This window comes from Castor canadensis, chromosome 14, assembly GCF_047511655.1.
Source record: "Castor canadensis chromosome 14, mCasCan1.hap1v2, whole genome shotgun sequence".
Taxonomy (NCBI): domain Eukaryota; kingdom Metazoa; phylum Chordata; class Mammalia; order Rodentia; family Castoridae; genus Castor; species Castor canadensis.
This window is the reverse complement of record NC_133399.1, coordinates 10,060,771-10,072,874: the sequence shown is the minus strand read 5'-3', so window position 1 is coordinate 10,072,874 and position 12,104 is coordinate 10,060,771. Positions and strand designations below refer to the sequence as shown.

General features: G+C 38.1%; 1 long non-coding RNA gene and 1 pseudogene across 1 annotated transcript; one reads left to right on the top strand and one right to left on the bottom strand.

Moving 5' to 3' along the window:
- Positions 1-557: 557 nt before the first annotated feature.
- On the bottom strand, positions 558-5,130 carry LOC141416317 (uncharacterized). The gene is made up of 3 exons (XR_012441088.1): positions 4,029-5,130; positions 3,759-3,818; positions 558-2,701 (listed from the first exon to the last, which is right to left on the bottom strand). It is a non-coding gene; the product is annotated as an uncharacterized lncRNA (long non-coding RNA).
- Positions 5,131-5,268: 138 nt separating this feature from the next.
- On the top strand, positions 5,269-6,630 carry LOC109688269 (lactosylceramide 1,3-N-acetyl-beta-D-glucosaminyltransferase-like; annotated as a pseudogene).
- Positions 6,631-12,104: the final 5,474 nt, after the last annotated feature.

The following is a 12,104-nucleotide window of genomic DNA, read 5'->3' as shown; positions in this document are numbered from 1 at the left end:
ACCTCATTCTGACATAATGTGTGCTGACCCATAATAGCCATGTAGACTAAGTGCTGGAAAAACAGAAGTGATTCATTGTAGGATAAAGATGCTTCATTTACAAGGTGCTGTGAAGAAAGGATGCTTGTGCCACAGCTCAGGTTATGACTCTGTGCATATGGGAATTACAATTTCGTGTTTCTTTGTCATTCTGTACACAGGCATGTAAATGAGCAATGGAGATTAAGAGGTAGAAAAGCACAATCAGTTCTTCAAGGTGAGAGGTGCATCATTTACAAGGTGCTTTCCAAGAATGGATGCTTGGGGCACACTCACCCTTCTGAACAGGGGAATTTAGAATTGCTATTTCATGTTCACTGATGTACTGGACATAGGGCAGAGAGCAATAGAGAAATAGCAAGTAAAAAGAGGAACATATACTCAGTAAGGGAAAGATGCATCACCCACACAGTTTCTGGAGAGTAAACTGACACCTGTGAAACCCTGAAGACAAATAAATTCTCCCTCTTCCAGTTGTTTCACTGAGATAACTGCTTACAATGACAAAAAAGAGCAAGTAATACAAAGGTATCATTTAATTAAATTCCAACATTTAACAAAAATTCCTTCTTTGCTGACCTTTAAACATTAGTGTCTCAAAAATACATAAAAACTAAGTCTTTCAGCAAATCAGAAAAAAATCTAGGCTTACACATTGATCAACATGGTTCAAAACAAAAGAGGAAAAAAACCTATAAAACCATTAAATTACTTTGAATAAAAGGACAGAATTATGTCACTACAACATTTCTTTTCAAGGGAGAAAACAAATAGTTCAGAGAGTTACTTTAAGAATGAGCCAGAGTTATAAGCACCTGGGGTTCACATATGTAATCCAAGCTTCTGGGGAGGCTGAGATTGGGGAGGATCAAGGTTGAAGGCCAGGCCAGTGAAATAGTTCAATAGAACCCATCTTCAAAATAGTCATACCAAAATGGACTGGAGGTGTGGGTCAAGTGCTTGCTTTGCAAGCTGGAAACCCTAAATTCAACTGCCCCACAACAAAATTTGGGTCACTACAGCTGTGAAAATGGTAGAGTATCTGCACAACTAGCATAAGGTTCTGACAAAAAACAGCATTGCCACAAAAAAATTCAGATGATGATAAAATACACATAGAGCAACTAAAACATTTCCTTCAGGTTCTACAATTTCTACAGCATTCTAAGAATTCAGGATCTCAGGAGACTTGCACTTAAGTTACACCTATACACATTTCTTTTTGGTAGTACTGGGGTTTGAAGTCAGGACCACAGGCTTCCTAGGCCAGTGCACTATGGCTTGAGCTCCTCCCATTCTGCCAGCTCTTTGTTCTAATAGGTATTTTCAAGATCGGGTCTTCCAAGCAACTTGCTTGGGTCTGGCTTCGAAACTTGAACCTCCTGATCACTGCCACCTGAGTAGCTAGGATTTCAGATGTGCATGACAGGTTCCCAGCTGAATGTAATTTTTTCTAAATGACAACTTTGCTATTGTTTTTGCATTCAAAACGTTTTGATCTAGGATGCCTTCATAAATGGTGGCTATGTTAAGACTTTGCAACATGTATCTACTAAGGATTTCTCACCATAGTATGCTATTTAATGTTCTTGAATTAACTGGGGTGAGTATATACTTTCCCACACTTTACATTATACTCATTTCCTTTCCCAAGGTAGTGTCATGTTTCATACAAAGTTCATGTGATAATGGAGCCTACCCACATCTGTATTTAGGAATTCACCCCAGCCTAAGCTTGTCATGTTTCTAAAAGGAATCAGAGCACATGAAGAATTTTCCTCATTGCGTGCATTCGTAGGGTTTCTCACCAATGTGTATTTGTTCATGTCTTTGAAGGCCATGCAAATAAGACAAGGTTGTCTCACACTGCTTACTGACACAGACATTTTCTCCACTGTGATTTCACTTACATCTTTGAAAGCTGCTGCACCAAATGAAAGCTTTGTCACATTGTCACACACATGGGGGCTCTCTTCATAGTGAATCTACATGTGCTTGAAAGCGACTTGAAGACACAAAGGTTTTCCCACAAGACTTACATACACAGGGTTCCTCTCCATGTGTCAGCAGGGATCTGGAATAGGCAAAGGTTTTCCCACCATGCTCACATGCTTCTCTTCTGCATGAATTCTTCCATATCATTGAAGGCAATCAGAAGGAATAAAGGCTTTCCACATTGCTTACATACATAAGGTTTCTCTCCATTATGCAGTTTTGCATGCCTTCAGAAATAAGTGGAAGAAAACCTTTCCCACACTGCTTTCATTCCCGTGGTTTATAGAATAGGAGTCCATTCATGTACCTGACAGGAAGTGTGACACCTAAAGTCACCATCACAGTGTTTGTCATGGGGCTTCTCTCCTGTTAGAGTCATGTCATGCTTCTGCAGGCATTTGGGAGAGCTGCAGGCTGCCCATGCTTCTTGTGTTCCTACAACTTCTCTCCATACTCCTCCTACTCATGTGGTGTGTGACCCATGAGAGTTCTGTGGGGGACATTTACTGATGGATGAGTAAAAAGGACTTTTTCACTCAGGTGGCATTTGTATGATGTTACTCCTGGATGAGTTTTCTGGTTCACAATATGCACTGCAGTCTGGGTGAAGAAGTCAACACGATTACTTTCTTCATTATGTTCAAAGAATTTCTCAGCCACTTCACTTCTGTAAAAAATGAGAAACACATTAGTATTTATTTGTTTCTATTTGGTGTTTGAACTCAAGGTGTCATGCCTCTAGACAAGCCCTCTACCACTTGGGTCACTCTGCTGGTCCGTTTTTGGTTGGGTGTTTTTTGAGATAGGGTCTTATAAACTATTTTCCCTGACTATCCTGGAACCTCTATTTTCTCTCTGATCTGGTCTGCCTCCACAGTAACAAGGATTATAGGCCTGATACAAAGTCATCCAGATGAAATGCATTATTAATGTTCATTTGTTAATGATTCACCTGAAAACATGTTGACTTTATGATGTTTAAAAATTTTTGAACATGGTTTGGTGATATGGTAGGATGCTGGGGTGACAAGCCAGAGGGCCTGAGTTCAAACACCAACAACTACCACACACACACACACACACACACACACACACACAGAGTCTTTCTCTAAGAATTTTGGTCATTATCAGACTGAATTCCCTGCAACATTACACATGGACAGTTATGTTCTAAACACTGGTATTCATGCACAGTAGTGTAACAGTCTCCCACACAGGTATCTGGCAAGCACTGAATGGCTATGTCATATTTAGAAAGGTTGCCTGTTTTCTGATTCACAGTGCTAGATCACAGGAAGCATGTTGGATTCTGAAGTACTTCCGTATCTACAATGAACTATATGACATACAGTAATATTATTAATCAGTACCAATCTTAATAGAAATTTATTTTTGTGTGATTCACTCCTTATACCCAAAGTCTTAAGAAAACTTATTAATACATTTTAACTAATATTGTGAATGGAGCACAGTTTTTATATAGCAAAACTCTGACAAAATGACACTTGTAGGAGTCATTGTGGTACTTCAGATCTCTGGTTTCTCATATTAGAACAATTTGATTTTGCATTTTCTGATTATGCATGCTCAACCCATATGAAGTTTTGGAGGAAAGTTTCTGAGATTAAGCCAATTTGAAGCTGGAAGTATTTGCATCATTTCCTTCTTTTTAAAATGGGCTATATTCTGAAGAGACATTGCTGTCCTCTGTGTGTTGAATTTACCTTAGATTTCTCCTGAAGTTTTTGTAGTCATCTTTGGTGTTTTGTTTTCCAATGTTTTTCCTAAAATTTAGATCAAGGATAATCAGTATTAATTATTTCAAGATGACAGGAAAATTACTGAACCTGTTGTATTCATGGTGTGAAGACATTTGCCTATTGCTATTTTCATGAAAATGTTCATTTCTCATAATCCAAATGATTCAACAGCACCGATATCAAAGAAACACTTGCTCTCTGATTGACTAAGTAAATGAATGGTACTGTCTTTACCTACAGCAGCCAGGATCTTGAAGGTTTCCAGCCTCACATCTTTGTAGAGCTTCTTCTGGGAAGGATCTGGCAGAACCCACTCCTCCAGGGTGAAGTTCACAGTCACATCCTCAAAAGTCACCAACTCCTAAAACACCTCACATACATTCCTAGGTGGAAGGGTGAGACTCACATGCTGGAGTCTAGACTCAGTTCATAACAAATTGACTCAATGTTGTTTTCCAAATGATCATTCCACTTATGGTCATCACACTCTTACACTCCATCCATTCTTGTATCTTATCACACTGCAATGACACTACATTGGAATGATTTGGCAAAGCATCAGAAGAACATGGATGCCCTGTGTGTGAATGGGTGACTCTAATTTCTTTTTCTAGGCTGGGACACTAGCAACTCTATAACAATTCCTGTCACCTACAGCACACAACAGAGTTCACACCAGCTGTCCTGACAATGCTGCACAGAAGTTTCTCTGCTTCTGGCATCTGGGAAATATTGGGATGGTCACCTCACTGGCCTAAGTGGAAAAATGGCTTGATTTTCTCAAAGAGTTGAGGTAACAATAAGCTATTGGCTCCACATGTGTTTTCCCTCTGCATGTTTTCTGTATTCTGACATGCTCATTCGATGGAGTCTACTGATTAGAGGAACCCACAAAACCCCCTGGATGGTGATACTCTGAGGAGCTGGTTTGACAGCTACTACTTAACACCTGCCCACAAGTTCCTTCTTAAAGGCTGGTGACAATGAGTCGTGCCTATAGTACTAGCTACTCAGGAGGCAAAGATCAAGAGGGTCATGGTATGAAACCAGTAGGGACAAATAGTTCATGAGACCCTACTGGAAAATTGCTGACACAAGTTCTTGTGGCAGTGCCCCTGCCTTGTCCAGGTCCCCTGATTTGGCCTGCAATCCTTGGCCTCTGCAGCTGGCTCCCTACAAGAAGGCAACCCCAGCAGGCTCTGGCTGTCCAGGTTTCACCTGGCACTTATAGCCTGAAGCTTTTGTTTTTGAGATCAGTGACTTGCTCTCTGCCTCAAGGAGGAAAGCAGACCTCTAACTGGGACTTCTGGGGAGCAAGAGTTGAACTTGGTCTAGTTTCCACCCTGCACCAAAACACTTACTGATTCTTTGATGGAGGATCTACACTCTGGACCATCTCTGCCTGTGGCGCACTACATAGTTGCAGTTCATGTTCACAGAAAGGGCAGAGTCCACACTTGAAACTCCATGAAGAATGCCAGAGTGGAAGGCTGCTGTGTGCCAATCTCCTCACTCTGTAGTGTGTTCCATTTTTTTGCAATCTCAGAGATAAAGACATCAAAAGAAATTTACGCATGGAAGAAGAAGATCCATTTCCATTTTAAATGACTACACATACAAGTTCTGCAAAATAGAAAGTTCTATGTTCTTGAAGAAGCAAAAGTCCATTTAATATGGTTCTTGAAAGGAAATACCTGCAAGTGGACATGGGATGTTGGTTAGTGACAGAAGACTAAAAGTTGCCAGTTTTTTTACTTATTCTACACTTGTTTCATACTAAGCTTGATGGGTTTTAGGGGACTGACTCACAATCTAATTATGAAAAACAAGAAGTCCTACTCTTACAGATACCTTGTAAATAGCTATGACTTTGTGACTGATACCCTGTCTCTAATAACAGCTCAGAGGGAACTCCCCATCCATACTTGATTAACCACAAGGAGAAGTGTCACAGTCAAGATGTCCTCCTTTTCCTGTTTGTAAAGATTCTTCCTGAGAGCTATCAGTGACTTTCTGCCATTGGAAGAATGTGAGGCAACTAGAACTATGTTCAGCCTTAACAATGCCCACATCAAAACACTGGTTGCCTTAGGTACTCCTCCTTCACTCAGTGGAGAACTGCAAAGAAAACTGGTTTGGGAAGACCAAGTGTACAGTGATATAATTCAGCAAGACTTTACCAATTCTTTCTACAATCTTACTCTTAAAAGACTTCTGCAGTTCAATTGGGCACACTTCTTTTGTTTAATGGCAAATTCTTGATGACTGCTGATGACACATTTATTCACATGCCAAATCTTATTGAATCCCATCATGGGTTAGAACAAACAGGTGTTGAAGACTTAGATTGGTCATGTTCATTGTTCGTCCCCTCCCATTAGGCTTAAAAGCATCAAATACTATGTTTTCTAGGAAATGAACCAGTGGCCAACTACACTAACTATGGGGCTGGCACTACCTATGTCATCTCCAGTGACGTGGCTGACAAAGTCCATGAGGTGTCACAGTCACTGAATTCTAGTCTTTACATAAATGATGGGCTCATGGGACTCTGTGCCTAAGTAAATGGGCATAGTAGCACTGTACCATGAGTTTGTCTCTGATGAAGGTAAAGCTCTTTATCGTCCCTGTATCTATGAAAAAATGATGACATTCATGGACAGGTGCAATATCTTCTGCACCTTTGGAAGGATGCTGCAGATTGTAAGGGAAAAAATATTTCTAACGGTGTTTTTGTTCTGTTTTTGGCCAAAAATACCACAGATTCATTGAGATAGTTCTCCTATGCAAATTGACCTATACAGACACATATCCTTACAGGGCTGCATTTGCTTAATAGTATGTAACACTCTGATATTTTCAATGTCACTGAGACAACACTGTATGAAAACATTTAAATGTTTGTTTATACCCTAAGTAAGATGAATGTGACAGACAAAGGGAGATTCTGAAAGTACAATCTATCAAAATGTGTCTTTCATTATGAAAGCTATTCAATGGAACATCTAATTCAAGGCCATAATTCATTTTGGAAGAATTCAAATTTTAAAAGGGATGATGTTATGAGTGAAAAAACAAATGCAATATTCAAGTTCTTATTTAGTTCCTCATGTATATATGAGGTGTGGAGAAACTTTTAAGACCCTTGGTATTAGAATAACACCTTTTCAAAAATACCAAGTAAATGTATACTACAGCACTTCAAAGAAATTAATGTACTCTGGTTTTTTCTACAGAGCATTTGGTGGAGGTAGTGGGAGTGGGGAAGCAGTGAGAGAAGACAAAGTGTATGACTCTGGTAAAAAACCTCAGGTCTGAGGAGGGAGTGCAGGAAACTGTCTACACTTTCATAATAATCAGCTGAATCATTAATGGTCACATCCATGTAACTATTTACTTAGATAGTATTGGCATCATTTCAAATATATTTGTGTCTTTTTGTCAAAGTTGAGTGTGAAATTTGAAAAAAGTCATTAGCATTGCTCTAACTGGAGCTTTATGTGTTTTCCCCCTAATGTTAGAAACATGACACAAAACATGGGCTGTTTGATGCCCACTAGGCCCTTCTCTATAGCAAAATGATTGTTCATTCCAAAAACAAGCTGATTTTAATTTGATGAGTTTTAAATTGGATTTTAAATGTTAAATACTAGTGTGTATGTAAGGTAGTTGTTTGAAAATTGCTTGCATAGAGGAATATGATAATGGAGGAAACTACAAAAGGAAAGATAGGGCTGGTGTGTAGCTCAGCCACAAAGAAATTGAACTCTTGCCTAGCAAGGCCCAGACACATACAAAAAACAACATTAAAGGCCTCATTCCTTTTTAATTTATATAATATTAGTGTTTAAATACTCATACTAATTACTAAAATTAGCCCATCTCTTTCCAACATCATAAACCACAATAATTTGTTCCAAGTTCAGAGTTTTAACTTTTTTTTTCTGCTTTAGTTTCTCTGCGTTGAGGGCAACAAATGCTATCTAGTTTTTTTAGGTGTCTTACCTATCCTCATACCTCCCTTGTGTGCTCTCGCTTTTATCTTGTGATCAACTCCAATCCCCTTGTTGCATTTGCCCTTGATCTAATGTCCGCATATGAGGGAGAACATAGGGTTTTTGGTCTTTTGGGCCAGGCTAACCTCACTCAGAATGATGTTCTCCAATTCCATACATTTACCAGCAAATGATAACATTTCGTTCTTCTTCATGGCTGCATAAAATTCCATTGTGTATAGATACCACATTTTCTTAATCCATTCGTCAGTGGTGGGGCATCTTGGCTGTTTCCATACTTGGCTACTGTGAATAGTACTGCAATAAACATGGGTGAGCAGGTGCCTCTGGAGTAACATGTGTCACAGTCTTTTGGGTATATCCCCAAGAGTGGTATTCCTGGATCATATGGTAGATCAATGTTTAGATTTTTAAGTAACCTCCAAATTTTTTTTCAGAGTGGTTGTACTAGTTTACATTCCCACCAACAGTGTAAGAGGGTTCCTTTTTCCCTGCATCCTTGCCAACACCTGTTGTTAGTGGTGTTGCTAATGATGGCTATTCTAACAGGGGTGAGGTGGAATCTTAGTGTGGTTTTAATTTGCATTTCCTTTATTGCTAGAGATGGTGAGCATTTTTTCATGTGCTTTTTGGCCATCTGAATTTCTTCTTTTTAGAAACTTCTGTTTAGTTCACATGCCCATTTCTTTATTGGTTCATTAGTTTTGGGAGAATTTAGCTTTTCAGTTCCCTATATATTCTGGTTATCAGTCCTTTGTCTAATGTGTAGCTGGCAAATATTTTCTCCAACTCTGTGGTGTTCTCTTCAGTTTAGAGATCATTTCTTTTGTTGAGCAGAAGCTTTTTAGTTTTATGAAGTCCCATTTATCTATGCTATCTCTTAGTTGCTGTGCTGCTGGGGTTCCGTTGAGAAAGTTCTTACCTATACCTACTAATTCCAGAGTATTTCCTACTCTTTCCTGTATCAACTTTAGAGTTTGGGGTCTGATATTAAGATCCTTGATCCATTTTGAGTTAATATTGGTATAGGGTGATATACATGATATAGTTTCAGTTTTTTGCAGACTGCTAACCAGTTTTCCCAGCAGTTTTTGTTGAAGAGGCTTTCTTTTCTCCATCGTATATTTTTAGCACCTTTGTCAAAGACAAGTTGGTTATAGTTGTGTGGCTTCATATCTGGGTCTTCTATTCTGTTCCACTGGTCTTCATATCTGTTTTTGTGCCAGTACCATGCTGTTTTTATTGTTATTGCTTTGTAATATACTTTGAAGTCAGGTATCGTGATACCTCCAGCATTGTTCTTTTGACTGAGTATTGCCTTGGCTATTTGTGGCCTCTTGTATTTCTATATAAATTTAATGGTAGATTTTTCTGTCTCTCTAATGAATGTCATTGGAATTTTGATGGGAATTGCATTAAACGTGTAGATTACTTTTGGGAGTGTAGACATTTTTACTATGTTGATTCTACCAATCCATGAGCATGGGAGCTCTCTCCACTTTCTATAGTCTTCCTCAATCTCTTTCTTCAGAAGTTTATAGTTTTCCTTGTAGAGGACGTTCACATCCTTTGTTAAGTTTACGCCTAGGTATTTGATTTTTTTGAGGCTATTGTAAATGGAATTGTATTCATATATTCTTTCTCAGTTTGTTCATTATTAGTGTATAGAAATGCTAATGATTTTTCTCTGTTGATTTTATGTTCAGCTACCTTGCTATAGCTATTCATGGTATCTAGGAGTTTTTGAGTAGAGTTTTTTTGGGTCTTTAAGGTATAGGATCATGTCATCTGCAAATAGGGATATTTTGACATTTTCTTTACCTATTTGTATTCCTTTTATTCCTTCTTCTTGCCTAATTGCTCTGGCTAGGAATTCCAGTACTACGTTGAATAGGAGTGGAGATAGCGGGCATCCTTGTCTAGCTCCTGATTTTAGAGGAAATGGTTTCAGTTTTTCTCTGTTAAGTATAATGCTGCCTGTAGGTTTGTCATATATAGCTTTTATAATGTTGAGGTACTTTCCTTCTATTCCTAGTTTTTGTAGAGCTTTTATCATGAAATGGTGTTGGATCTAAAGGCTTTTTCTGCATCTATTGAGATGATCAAGTGGTTTTTGTCTTTGCATCTGTTAATGTGGTTTATTATTTTTATTGATTTTCATATATTGAACCACTCCTGCATTCCTGGGATGAAGCCTACTTGGTCATGGTGAATAATATTTTTGAAGTGTTATTGTATTCGGTTTGTCATTATTTTGTTGAGGATTTTTGCATCAATGTTCATTAAGGAGATTGGCCTATAGTTCTTCTTTTTGGAGGTGTCTTTGCCTGGTTTTGGGATAAGTGTAATACTGGCTTCATAAAATGTGTTAGGCAGTTTTCCTTCCCTTTCTATTTCATGGAACACTTAAGGAGGGTTGGTATCAGTTCTTCCTTAAAGGTCTGATAGAATTCAGCAGAGAATCCATCAGGTCCTGGACTTTTCTTTTTTGGGAGACTCTTGTTTGCTGCTTCAATTTCATTTTGTGATATAGCTCTATTCAGTGATTAATATCTTCTTGGTTCAGTTTTGGATGATTATATGTATCTAGAAATCTGTCCGTTTCTTCAAAAATTTCAAATTTATTTGAATATAGTTTCTCGAAATAGTCTCTGATGATTTCCTAGACTTCCATGGTGTTTGCTGTTATCTCCCCTTATGCATTCCTGATTCTACAAATTGGGTTTTTTCTCTCCTCATTTTAGTCAGGTTTGCCAGGGGTCAGTCAATCTTGTTTATTTTTTCAAAGAACCAACTTTTTGTTTCATTAATTCTTTGTATGGGTTTTTTGGTTTCTATTTCATTGATTTCAGCTCTTATTTTTATTATTTCTCTCCTATTTGTAATGGGATGTGCTTGTTCTTGTTTTTCTAGGAGTTTGAGAAATATCATTAGGTCATTGATTTGGGATCTTTCAGTCTTTTTAATATTTGCACTCAGGGCTATAAACTGCCTTTGCTGTGTCCCATATAGGTTCCGGTAGGTTGTGTTTTCATTTTCATTGATGTCCAGGAACTTTTTAATTTCCACTTTTATTTCATCAATGACCCATTGTCCATTAAGTAATGAGTTATTCAGTTTCCAGCTGTTTGCATGGTTTTTGTCTTTACTTTTGTTGTTGAGTTCTAGTTTTCTTGCATTGTGATCAGATAGTATGCATGGTATAATTTCTATTTTCTTATATTTGATGAGGCTTTCTTTGTGCCCTACGATGTGATCTATTTTGGAGAAGGTTCCATGGCTGCTGAGAAGAATGTATATTGTGTAGAAGTTGGATGAATTGTTCGGTAGACATCAAGTAGGTCCATTTGATCTATGGTATATTTTAGATCTAGGATTTCTTTATTGGTTTTTTGTTTGGATGACCTATCTATTGGTGATAATGGGGTGTTAAAGTCTCCCACAACCACTGTGTTGGAGTTAATATATGCTTTTAGGTCTTTTAGGGTATGTTTGATGAAATTGGGTGCATTGACATTGGGTGCATATAGGTTGATAATTGTTATTTCCTTTTGGTCTATTTCTCCTTTTATTAGTATGGGATGTCCTTCTTTATCTCATTTGATCAATGTAGGTTTGAAGTCTACTTTGTCAGAGATAAGTATTGCTACTCCTGCCTGTTTTCAGGGTCCATTGGCTTGGTAAATCTTCTTTCAGCCTTTCATCCTAAGCCTATGCTTATTTCTGTTGGTGAGATGGGTCTCCTGTAAGCAACAAATTGATGGGTCTTCCTTTTTAATTCAGTTTGTCAAACAGTGCCTTTTGATGGGTGAATTAAGTCCATTAACATTAAGTGTTAGTACTGATAGGTATGTGGTGATTCCTGTCATTTAGTTGTCTTAGTTGTTTGAAGGTTTGATTGTGTGTACCTTAGTTGAGGTTACTCTCTACTTTCTTGCTTTTTCTTTTTCTGTAGTTTGGTGCTGCCTGTCCTTTCATGGTTGTTTTGGGTTTCACTTTCTGTGTGCAGAATCCCTTGAAGAATCTACCACTACACTACAAAAGTGTAGTGGTGGCTTTGTGGTCCATATCGTTTTAGTTTCTGCTTATCATGGAAGACTTTTATTGCTCCATCTATTTTGAATGATAGTTTTGCTGGGTAGAGTATCCTGGGGTTGAAGTTATTTTCATTCAGTGCCCGGAAGATCTCTCTCCAAGCTCTTCTTGCTTTTAATGTTTCTGTTGAGAAGTCTGCTGTGATTTTGATGGGTTTACCTTTGTATGTTATTTGTTTTTTCTCTCTTACAGCCTTCAA